This window comes from Ictidomys tridecemlineatus, chromosome 8 (assembly GCF_052094955.1).
Source record: "Ictidomys tridecemlineatus isolate mIctTri1 chromosome 8, mIctTri1.hap1, whole genome shotgun sequence".
NCBI lineage: Eukaryota > Metazoa > Chordata > Mammalia > Rodentia > Sciuridae > Ictidomys > Ictidomys tridecemlineatus.
In genome coordinates, this window is record NC_135484.1 from 99,918,632 (window position 1) to 99,931,526 (window position 12,895).

Sequence of the window (12,895 nt, forward strand, 5' to 3'; positions counted from 1 at the left end):
ATGTGCCACCATGCCTGGTGAAAATTGCCTCATTTTGATTAAAGCTTAAATGTACTGTTAGCCTACACAGTGGATTTTCAAATTAGATAAAGCAAAGGGAGATGTATTTTAAAAATCTACAATATAGGCACATTCCAAATATTACCTAGATAAAAAAGACAATGTCAATCTTGGAAGATTAACCACCAAAAATATCTTGTGGTCCACGAACAAAGAGCTGAGTTCACCAAGCTGGCATTGTTCACACATACCTTCCCATGCCACCCTTCATAAGGTGTTGTTTAAAAGAAGAGCCTAAGACTCAAAAGCACTTCTCACTTTCAAGAGAGCACACACAGGAGCTGAGGTTGTGGCTCAGCGGCAAAGTGCCTGCCTAGCACATGTGAAGCACTGAGTTTGATCCTCAGTACCACATAAATAAATAAAATAAATGTATTGTGTTCATCTACAACTAAAAAGATATATTTAAAAGTATTTAACAAAAAAGAGCACACACACATGCGTCGTTACCTTTCACTTTTAATAAGGCTCTTCCTCTTTGCTAAAACTTGATGTGTCCTTAACTTCTGCAATGTGTCATGAGTTCCAAGTAGATGTTTCCTCTGCCTCTGGAAAGATCTCCTTGAAGTCCCTTATGGTGACAATATGTTCACATGCCCTGAGGAGATAAGAGAAAAAGAAATTCAGTTTCTTCCACAATATACTCACAACCCATCACTCTCTGATTCCAAAATGCATAGGAATTTTTTTCCACCAGTAAGCCAGCAATTTTGCTTTGGACACCAGCTGGGCATACACTAATCCAATTTAGTTCTGACAGATAGTGTCAGATCTCCCAGATAGAAGGCTTAGTCCCACAGGACTTCCCTTGATTCAGATACTAGTCCTCAATCCTGGCCTCTGAAACTTCTGACCAACCAGTTTTGCGTTGGGTTTCCAATGACTATCTCTCACCTCAGGCTCATTTAATTTGCTACAGAGGCTCACAGAACTCACTGAAATACTTATATTTGCTGGTTTATTATAAAGGAAAATTTAATGATATAATTTAAATGATATAAATAAATAGCAAGTTGAAGAAATACACAGGGTGAAGTCTGGAGGGGTCACCATGGAGTTATAGTGTATCATCTTCCCAGCACATGGATGAGTTCTTACTTACTCTCCTGTAAGCCGCCACATACTTAGTTGTCCCAAAGCTTAGAACTTTGTCCACTTGGGTTTTTAAGGAAAGCTCATTGCCTAGGTATAAAGCATGGGACAACTATGTAGAAATGTAATTGGTCAAAAAGATAGGACCTGTGCTAATAGGCTGAGTAGGGAAACCCAGCATGGCCTGTCTGTTCAGATTCATCTTGGCCTCTCTGTGTTGCATTCCTTCTCCAGTGTGTGGGAGGTAGGACTCCTTCTGCAATGGCGGTCTTATGATGTAATATCAGAGAATTCATTTTATAGAAGAAAAGGCGAGGGAAAATTAGATTCTATTTTTAATTTCTATGACCTGCCTTGGGGAAGAGAAATTCTGATTTCAATGGCTTGCCTTGGAGAGGGAAAGGAACAGGTGAAAGCAGGTTAGAGAGAAAGCCTTTGGTTTTGGGGAAACCTGTTTCTGAAGCTGAAAGTGCCCCCCCCCCCCCGCCCACATACACATTATAACAAAGCTGCTTCAGGAACCAAAGCCAAAAGGCAAAAATCTTCAAATTTATTGTTGTAGTCATTTAGGAAATAAAGACAATGGAGGTATAAGCCAGGAACTATGGACAAAAACCAAAATAGACGTTTTTATAATATCACATGCCCGTAAATAACCATTTAAGTTTCAGAGAGAAAGTGTATAGATGAGCAGAATAGCACCTGGGTGTCTTCCAATCAGCTGTGGGACAGACATAACCAGATACAACAGGTGTGCCCACTGCCCTCATTGCTCCTCACCCTACTCCACTGCTGGGCTCCCTCTCAGTGAGGGCTCCAGGGTGGCATGGTCAATGTCCACATTTGAAGGTTTATCATCTCTCACAGGAACCTCTGTAGAATATAGGACTTTCTGGTTCTTACCTGCTTATATCAACAGTCCCTGAATTGGGTTGCACTCAGCCACTGTGTTTTTTGTTCTAGTTATTCTACCTACCTCTTAGGCCTTGTTTCTGTACATGCCTGGAACACCCACTCCTGATGACTGCTGACCAACTCCTTTTCATTCTTCTTTTCCCAGATCAAATAGCCCCTATAAAGCCTTCCCCTTAGGTGTTTCTATGTCTTACTTCCATGGCACTCATACTTCTCCAATATGTCACTTTCCTTGCCATATACCTACAGTGTCATGGTTTTCATCATGTCTCTCAACCCACTAAGCTATGAGATTCTTGAGGGCTGAGAATCTTTATATTATTTAAGTAGCACACAGAAGAGATTCCAATAAATTGTAATTGAATAATTGAATGAATGAATGAAATGAGAAATTTGAGAATAATAATAGTAAATACTTATATGGTGTTTATCAATTGCCAGATAGTGTTTTAGGTACTTTGTATTACCTCATTTAAGATTCCTAACATATCACCTGGTACCAGTAATATTAGGAATAGAGGACAGAAAGATTAAGAGACTTTCCCAAAGCTACACAGTACAGGCAGATTCAGAATGTAAACCTAAGCAGTTGGCCTAGAGTATGGACTCTTAATCCCTAGGCCCTCAAAAGAATGCACTTTTTAAGACAAAACCACAGCTGGGCAAGGTAGCATACACGTGTAATCCCAGCAGCTCTGGAGGCTGAGGCAAGAGGATTATAAATTCAAAGCCTGCTTCAGTAAAAGCAAGGTGCTAAGCAACTCAGTGAGACCCTGTCTCTGAATAAAATACCAAATAGGCCTGGGGATTGGTTCATGGTTGAGTGCCCCTGAGTTCAGTCTCTGGTACCTCACCACCACCACCAAAAAAAAAAAAAAAAAAAAAAAAGACTAAACCTCAGTAATTTTTGATGATATGCAATGTCAGATATACTGCTTTGCAGTTTCCCTCATGAAAACAGTCGTTACTATCAAAAGCCATTCATGGGCTTTGTGCGTGAGCTATGCGTATTCGAGTACATGAGGGGACTGGACTGACATTGCTGCTCTGACTGGGCTGTGGGATGTATGTGTGCTTTTTGCTCACTCTGCCTGTGATCACCACACAGCACCTGATATAGGTGTGACTTTCCAAGATGTCAGTCAAACTGCTGACCAAGACATCACCAGACAAGACTCAACCCTCCAAAACCTGACCCCTTGCCTTGTTTGGGTAGAATATTATATGAATGGCTTCTCCCCAATAAATAGTAGGGTCTCAGGCGAGCTCTCTCTCCTTTGCCTGCCTCTCTTGCCTCCTTTATGGGAGCTGAGGTGGAGGAGCTGTCACTGAACCCCCCAAAAGATATTTTCTGCCTCTGTATGGTTATTTAGTAGCCAGCCCAATTCACCTGGAGTGACCCTGACTGATTCAGTCATGTGTGGTAGCATGTTATTGCAAAGCATCTCAGTTCTTTGCCACTGAGTTTCTTTGAAAATCAGATTTCAGTACTCTCCAAAAGAAGAAAATGTGACTTTCACAAGATCTGAGTAGAATCTACCAGTCAATCCAAGTCAGTCCATGACCCAGATAAATGTGATCAGAAACCTGCTGGGGTTCTTTCATCTTAACATGCAGTTCGCTGGAGCTGCCTTTGCAAAACTGTAGCAGTGAGATGTTCCAATCATAAGCCTAAAGATGGAGGTCACATTGGACATCTAATGGAAAGCATATGAAATTGAGAATAATCACTGAATTTTGTTGTACATATTGCATGCTATCTAAAAGCCTCTCCCAGATTAACAAAGTTGAGAATTAAATGAAAATTCCATACTTGGGAAACTGGCATGGTTTGGTACAGAAGACATTTTTTTTTATTTAATTTTTTTTTTATTGGTTGTTCACAACATTACAAAGCTCTTGACATATCATATTTCATACATTAGATTGAAGTGGGTTATGAACTCCCAATTTTACCCCAAATGCAGATTGCAGAATCACGTCGGTTACACATCCACAATTTTACATAATGCCCAATTAGTAATTGTTGTATTCTGCTACCTTTCCTATCCCCTACTATCCCCCCTCCCCTCCCCTCCCATCTTCTCTCTCTACCCCATCTACTGTAATTCATTACTCTCCTTATATGTAATTTTGTATAGCAATGAGGGTCTCCCTTCATTTCCATGCAATTTCCCTTTACTCTTCCTTTCCCTCCCATCTCATGACTCTGTTTAATGTTAGTCTTTTCTTCCTGCTCTTCCTCCTTGCTCTGTTCATAGTTGCTCTCATTATATCAAAGAAGACATTTGGTATTTGTTTTTTAGGGATTGACTAGCTTCACTAAGCATAATCTGCTCTAGTACCATCCATTTCCCTGCAAATTCTATGATTTTGTCATTTTTTATTGCTGCATAGTACTCCATTGTGTATAGATGCCACATTTTTTTTATCCATTCATCTATTGAAGGGCATCTGGGTTGGTTCCACAGTCTAGCTATTGTGAATTGTGCTGCTATGAACATCGATGTGGCAGCATCCCTGTAGCATGCTCTTTTAAGGTCTTCAGGGAATAGTCCAAGAAGGGCAATAGCAGGGTCAAATGGTGGTTCCATTCCCAGCTTTCCCAGGAATCTCCAAACTGCTTTCCAAATTGGCCGCACCAATTTGCAGTCCCACCAGCAATGTACAAGTGTACCCTTTTCTCCACATCCTCGCCAGCACTTGTTGTTGTTTGACTTCATAGTGGCTGCCAATCTTACTGGAGTGAGATGGTATCTTAGGGTGGTTTTGATTTGCATTTCTCTGACCGCTAGAGATGGTGAGCATTTTTTCAAGTACAGAAGACATTTTAACTGAAGGCCACATAGAAATGCTCCAATGCAATGTGTTCCCCGACTTGTTATTAGGATCCTATATGAAACTATCACAAACTTGGAATAGCTGATCCCCTGGAATGAGCATGTGATGAGAAATCAGAAATTCTAACTAAATTCACTAACTATGAGACTTGAGGCAATTCATTGAACTTCTCTAAACCTCAGTATCCTTGTCCATAAACAGAGGCTGTACAAGCTCTAATACTGTAAAAGTTTATAATTTTCCTGGGCTATGTTTTGCTTTGTACTGAAGATCAAACAGTGTGCTCAAATCATTAACAAACAGATTCTGTGACATCACCTCATGTCACTGTGTGCAGGACTCACACAGATGGCAAGAAGGTGGCCTGCTGGTTTTTGGCTAGAGAACAAAAGAACAGCAATTCCCATTAAAGAGGGAAGGAGAAATGTTTCCAGAATCCCCAGAAGGCCAGCTTCACACATCACTGCATAACCATAAATGGCTGAGAAGGAACAGCAGTCAAAATGACAACATGGTGCCCATTTATAAGGAATGGAACCATGCTTTGAGAGCAGCCTTTGAGACAGAGGTAGAGTTGGAAACAACTCTCAGACGCCTCCAGGATCTCCACAGTCATCCATCAAATGAGAGACTGCTAGGCCCACACTGACTGATCTTTTTAGCCACATCTGCCAAGAATCATATCACTGTTTATAAAGTCATATTTTACAGAGTACCACTACCAGCTGAATCCTATTATTAGCAGACATAATTTAACATGGTTTAGAATTCACCAAAGGTCAATGCATAGTTCCTCTTATACTTAAGAAAACTTAATACAGTACCTTGACATTCTAAAAGGAAGATTTGATTGAATAAATAATGGTGAATCTATACAACAGAATACTATGTGCTTATTAAAATAATTATATAGTCTATTTACACTTATAGTGTGATGCACATGATACATGTGTATTTGGCTTATTTTCACTGTATTCTCCCCTATATTTAGAATATTGACTGGCACATTATACATGATCAAAAAATTGTTAAATAAATGAAGGAAAGACATTGTTATAAGGAAAAAGCAAATTAAAAGCATGTTTCCTATTTTTATAAACGTATAAATATGGCATAGAAAAATTATAGATGCACATATAATCAAAACAATACTGCTGTTACTAAGTGGTGGGATCATCAGGAATTTTATTTTTCTTCTGAAATGGATATGATCATTGTATAATTTTTTAACAATAGATGTTTACTTTTGTAATTGGAAAAATAAGGCTATTTTTATTCTGCCAATAGGAATATTTGACATAAATATACAAAAATTGGTGAAATAGATATCATCAATATACTTCTATTCCTCAAAAAACACACCAGCATTATAAAGGGATATATACATATTTGCATTTTAATCTGTGGATTTTGAACTTGACTACTTTGCATTCCATACTAATAAAATTGTTAGATATGACCTGATTATATTTGCTATTATGTAAGCAAATGATCATGGGAGGTTTAAGTGGGAAAAATATACCACCTCTCTTAATGCAGCCATCATGTTCTCTTAGATTGGGAAAGCTTGTATGCACAATATTGTCAAAAGATATCACACAAACCCAAATGGCCCTAGCAGCAAGTCAATCCATAACCATGTGGTTCATGGGAAGACTGAATCAGCCTCTAAAAAAGGCGAGGTATGCTGGTGTACTACAGATATTCAAGAATGTGGGTCACCTCTGAGCTCGGTGACCTCTCCACCTCTGAATCTTTTCTTCTATCTTCTCTCTACAATATTCATAAGAGGAGAAAGAAAAGATAACCTTAATTTCCTGCTGTACCCCTGGGGGAAGATGAGCACAGCATAATTCCTCTGAGTGCCTTTTTCTCTTTCTCCAACTGGAATCCTCTAACTAGAATTCCTGACTATTCTCGACTGTCATTTCCTTCATCTCCCATATCTCAGCTAATCTCACTTGAGCTAGTACCATTTCTAAATGCATCCTTACAGACAGCATGTACCTCTGCAATGGAACAAAAAATATTTGTGTTTAATCCATCAGATGGGAGAATTCAGAGGAAGTAGAAACAAATTAGAAGAATACATTGAGCTATCTAAGGCCAATCAATAGGTCAACTGGGCAAAAATAATTTTTCTTCCAAGACTTCTTGCTTGGGCAAAGATAAACTACTGCCTGAAACTCTTCCTAATTAAAGTCTAGAGACAGGAGTCTCTACGGACTTTACAAATGAGTGTTACTATCCTTTTCACTAGGTGTGGTTTGGCTTCAAGCCTCTCAGCTTGATCTAGTTCTATCAGGAAGCTTCCACTGATATGCAAATCTGCTAGGATCTGAGTTCAACCCAGGTGAACCCTGAAGGGAGGATATTTCCAAGACTGACTTCCACTGGCTGGGAATCAATCTTGGAAATGTCTTTTCCATAGCAGAAGAATTGGATAACAAATGAAGCTGGAGACTGGAGCACCACCTAAAGATTGCTGTGTTCTCTAGCACCATTAAGGTTAATGTTAACCCTTCAGCAGCTGATACAGTACACTCCCTTGATGGTCCCCAGATGTGACCATTTTATTTGCTACAAATTCAAGCATGTCACTTCATTCTCAGTGTCTATATATCCCCGAGATATCTAATTCATCCCCAAATCACCAAGAAACCTACTTCATAGCAATTTTGATTTCTCCCTCTCCCCCTACATTACCCACCTATTCCACATGCTTTGGTAGGTAGAATCCTAATGCACACATTATCTCATTACTCTGTGGATAAAGAACCTTGCTTCTTCTATTGATTTGCAAGCTCCTTGAGACAATGATACTAACTTACTCATCCTTTGTTATAAGCAAACTCTCAGAGTAAAAGTGTCCCAGAATTCCTCAACTGATAATACTTATTCAAAAACAAAGTGAAATAAGATTATCCTTTGCTTGATTCTCAAGATAAAAACCAATAGAATCTTAAATAATAAAAATGTGGGGTTATTTATCAAAAGGAAACCCCATTTGAATTTGACATTGTTTTTCTCTGTGGCTCATCTTCTTGGTAGGTAGCCATAACAATACTTAAATTGCTAACTAGATATCTAATCACCAGCTTGTTTGGGGGTTTGTCACCTCCAACCATTAGTACTTTTATGCTCAAGAATGCCTATGCAAAGATTCAAGAAATGGAGAGGCCTGGCAGCAAAAAATAATGTAAACTAACATGGAGCAGAGTTAAGAGACCTAATTTCCTATTCTTGTTGCATAGAAAAAGGCAGAACAGACTGTCCTGGTTTCCTGAACAAGCCACTCACTTGATATCACCATGCTACTATACCCACTGTGCCTGGCAATACCTGCTTCTCTCAATTTGGCTTAAATAGAATCTCTCCTCTGAAGTTCAGCAACAGTCTCAAGCACAATTAATAACATCCTGTTAAACCCTGTCTTAGTCCACTCAGAATGCTGTAACAAAATACCAAAGACTAGATGGCTTATAAACAACAGAAATTTATTTCTCAGAGTTCTGGAGGTTGAGAAGTCTAAGATCAAGGCACCGGCAGATTCTGTCTGGTGAGGACTTCCTTTTGGTCATACATGGCTGTTTTCTATCCTCAGTGGCAAAAGGAATAAGGGAGCTCCCCAGAGTCTCCTTTACAAGGGCAGTAATCCCATTCACTGAGGGTCCTAATGACCTCCCAAAGGCCCCACCTCCTAACACCCTCACATGGGAGTTAGGATTTCAATCTATGAATTTGGGGGAGGAGAACATAAATATTCACAACCATTCTATGGTTGCCCTCTTAGCATTATGCTGTAATTGACTATAGACATTACATTAAATTCACTGAGTTGCATAAGAAAGTCCCTGAGTTGTACAAGAAAATTATTCAAATATTTTTTAAAATGTGTTTGTGGTCAGGCAAACAAATCCCAGCTATTGAGAAAGCAGAGGCAGGAGGATTGCAAATTCAAAGCCAGCTTGGGCAATTTAGGGAGACCTGTTTCAAAATAAAAATTTTAAAAAAGGTTTGGGATGTAGCTAAGTGGTAGAGAACTTTCCTAACATATGCAAGGCTCTGAGGTCAATTCCCCAGTTAAAAAACAAAACACAACAAACAAACAAACAAACAAAAAACTAGTTTGTGTTACCTGATTGGGAAAATGAGACATGACCTATTCAAAGCCTTAAATCAAATCAGCAATAATGTGTGGGGGCCTAACCCACTCCTGTTGACTCCTCTGTACCAAGAGTCCAGTTGGCCAAGTCTCAGTAAAAGAAAGTCCATCAACCACCAATGAAAAGGAAGAACTATATAGAAAGAGGCAGTGCACCAAGAGCACCAGCCAGAGTCTCCTTTACCAGGGTATCCTATGCAGGTACTCCTGAAGGCTGCATTCCATTTCCCAGGATGTCCTTTTCCACAATTTGAAGCAGTGATTCATAAATCAGTAGTTAGTTGATCTGGTTAAAATTATCATCAGTTATTGCACAGAGGAGTTTCATTTAAAAAGTCGATTTATGCAGTTCAGATCAATAACTGAGAACTATTACACAGCTACAGCCTTCCATCTCCATTATATCATAACCATCCACCTGCCTGCTCATATTTTCTACAAAGGTAGTGATCACTTATAACCCAGAATTACTTTTAACTCCAAGATCTCCAGTTTGAAATTCTTGTTCCCTGATTGCAGCACTCCTGATTTCCACCTGTATATTTCCTCATACCTGCTGGATACTCTCTTTGGGTTCTTCATTGCCTCTAGTCCTCTAGCCCTTCTTCTTTCCTAGTCCACTCACCTCACTCAGCCCCAGTAACATCCCGTCACAATCCTGACCCCTGCCAGCTATTTCATTTCTGCCCTAGCCAGCGCTTCTCGCCCTTTATCCCCTATCCATTTGCTGGGTCCACTTGCCTAGCTCCACCTTGATTATACCTAATCTCATTGTTTTCCTCAGGAGGTACAATGTAGAGCTATGGAAAGTCATAACATATTATAGGACCATTATGATTTCATGCCTTTGAACCTCAACTGAGATTTCAGAATAGCCATCTGGATGTCCCCATCAGCACCTTATACATTGCATTTTAAAACCAAACTTCTACAATACTTCTTTTCGTTACTGGTAGGACCAATCTCCTAGTCGCCAAGCCTTGAAATCCCTCCTCCTTCCCTTAACCCAGTTATTAAATCTCTTCTTTATTTTTAAACCCAGCATTTCTCAAACGTGTTCTTTTTTTTCACTTCCCCTACAGACTTGGAACTGGTCCAGTTACACTCATGGTGATGGTGATAACCTCCTAGCTGATCTTGAATCTTCCAACCTTCAGCCCTAGTTCTATCAAATTTGATTTGGCTAAGTTCAGCTCAGAAAATAACATGCCTTAAAGCCACTGGCAGCCCTCTTCCCTCTGCCAACTAAAGCTCCTATTCCTGAGTGAGGCATTCAAAGCCCGCCACGAACTGTTTCTAATCTGTATCTGCAGGCATCACCCTGCTTGATTTCATGCAAGACAAAGAGAAAGTGAATAGAACAGAACGGGTCAGGGTACATACACCCGACATGGTAAGAAAATTCCTGTTCCTAAAACAATATTTTTTTAACAAGGGTCTTGTTAAAGTTTAAAAACCACTGATGTACACCATTTTCCTTCCTAAACATGCACTATGACTTTCTCCTTCATTTAAAATTTATGAAATATTTCAAATGTATGGAAGAATGTAAAGGATAATACAACAATTTGTCATATCTTAAAATGTCATATTTACTTCATATTTTAAAATATACATGTAAATGTACATACAAGTGCATATGTATCTATCTGCCTATCTATCTCTATGTCTATAAAACAGATACAACTGAAACCTAGCATTCCTTCTCTTCCTCCCTAGAAGCAGTCACTATACACTGATTTGTGTAGTTCTCATTCCCACTGTTTTCACATGAAATTAGAAGATTATATGTCTACATATAATGATGTAATAATATTATATATCCATGAACAACATTTTAACCTTTGGATAATTTAACCTTTGAGTATTTTAACTTTTATATAAGCTTTGTACCCAACAATCGGTAACCTTCTTTCTTTCACTTACTATATGTTTTGTTTTGTTTTTCCAGATAAATTGCTAGATGATTCTCTATTTGATTTACTTTCTCTGCTAAATATCTTCCATTGTGTGAATGTTCCACAAGGTTTTTGTCCATCCTCTTGTGACTAGATATGGAGATTGCTTTTAGTTATTTACTATGACAAAGCTGCAGTATCATAATAAATAACTTCTAGCTGCATGCTAGAAAAGGATTCCTGTTTAGGTCTTTGCCCAGGTTGTTCTCTTTAACTGGAATGATTTCCTCCCTATTTCTGCCTCAGAAAATGTTATCTATCTCTGAAGTCACTTCTAATATGCCGGTTCTTCCAAGTTTTCTAGTTCACCAAGCTAAAGCAATACCTTCCTCCTTCCATTCTCCCACAACCTTCAGTTTGTATCAATTAGATTATGCTGTCATATACAAACTTGTCCTGAAGTTGTGTGGGTCCATAGCAGGCCATAAACTTCTTATGGACAAGTACTATGCTGAATGATATTAAATTCCCTCTCCTCCCCACTTAGAGCCTGGTATAGATGTTTGCCTAGAATAGATTCTCAATGAATGTATATTGAATCCACTGAACTTTCCTTCTTTTGTTACTAAGTACTGCTACCACTTTCTAATGAGATAAATGCTGACAATCATGTATACCTAGTAGCTACTACACTCCCATATTATATCATTTCAGCACGAAGATAAAGAAATGCTTGTCTCTCTATCATCAACACTGTATTTTGGGAGAAACTAGAGGTACAGGGAGTTCCCTGAGCTCATCTGGGGCTAAATGACTATAGGCAGCTCCCTATGCATAAAGATCAAGGAAAATATTCTTCTTCTGTTATTGTTATCTTAGTACTTAAGATACTGTATTTATGCCAATAATTTTATAAGCACTTTGTTCAGAGCTGGGGACATACCTCAGTGGTAAAGTGTATGCTTAGCATACACAAAGCTAAGGTTCAATTCCAGCACCAACAAAAGGGGAAAAAAGAATTTCATATAGAACTAAAAGAAATCAAACATTGGGCAAATACATTACTAAAAACTGGAATGAGAGGCAATTTTTGAGACTGGTGCTGTTTTTTCAGTAAACCAATGATTATTGCCATAGTAAAGGAAAAAATTATATAGAGCACCAGTTCCTATTTCTCCCACCTAGTCTCTGTGACCTTAGTAATTATTTTACTACTTTAGCCTGAAAAGAGTTGCAAACAACCATATGTCTTGTGAATGGCAGCTGGTGTGACTTCAGATTCTTGATCAGGGAATAGAATGATAAGATGAAGGTGCATGTCCATCCATAGATGTCAGTTCTCTTCAAGTTCAATAAGAGGAGGAGGAGGGGAGACTTATTCCTAATTCCAAAGTAGAGATTTATGTTCACTCTTCTTTTTACCCCACTGAAAAAGTGGGGTTAAAAATTACATTTAGAAAAATCAGCTCAATCATTCAGTGCTACAAGCCTCTTTCAAGTGTTTCAGGAGTACAAAGTATTAGCTTAAATGATGGCAACTTGATACCTGTTTATACCAGCCTCATAAATTCATAATACAACAGGTCCAGGTCACAGGATTTTTATAAGTGGCTCACCATTCCATGCCATATGATCTACCAGATAGAGAGCAACTGAAATAAGTATACATTTGAGCTACCCTCCCTAGTTGAGTTGACAGAAAGTTCAGCTGACTCTTTGAAAATCCTACTCTTATAAAGGAGTTTAAAATTCATATTGGAAATGAATGTTTTCTCAGATCCCAAGGAACCAAGACTCCTCAGGCTAAAGAACAACATGAAAATTTAGGAATAACTGAAAAATCAAATTCCTGCTTTTTGCTTCTAGGTTATAGTTTGTTTTTAGAAAGTGCCACATAAATGAAAAACCATGTATCCTTACAGTA

At 38.7% G+C, this 12,895-nt stretch overlaps 1 protein-coding gene across 5 annotated transcripts in view; it reads right to left on the reverse strand.

Annotated features, from left to right (window-relative positions):
• Paqr8 (progestin and adipoQ receptor family member 8) overlaps positions 1–12,895 on the reverse strand; it is a 45,647-nt gene that overhangs the window by 15,314 nt on the left and 17,438 nt on the right. For all 5 annotated transcript variants that reach the window (XM_078019897.1, XM_078019900.1, XM_078019901.1 and 2 more), the window contains one exon: positions 511–658. The gene's annotated coding sequence lies outside the window, so the exon portion shown is untranslated. The remainder of the gene's footprint in view (positions 1–510; positions 659–12,895) is intronic.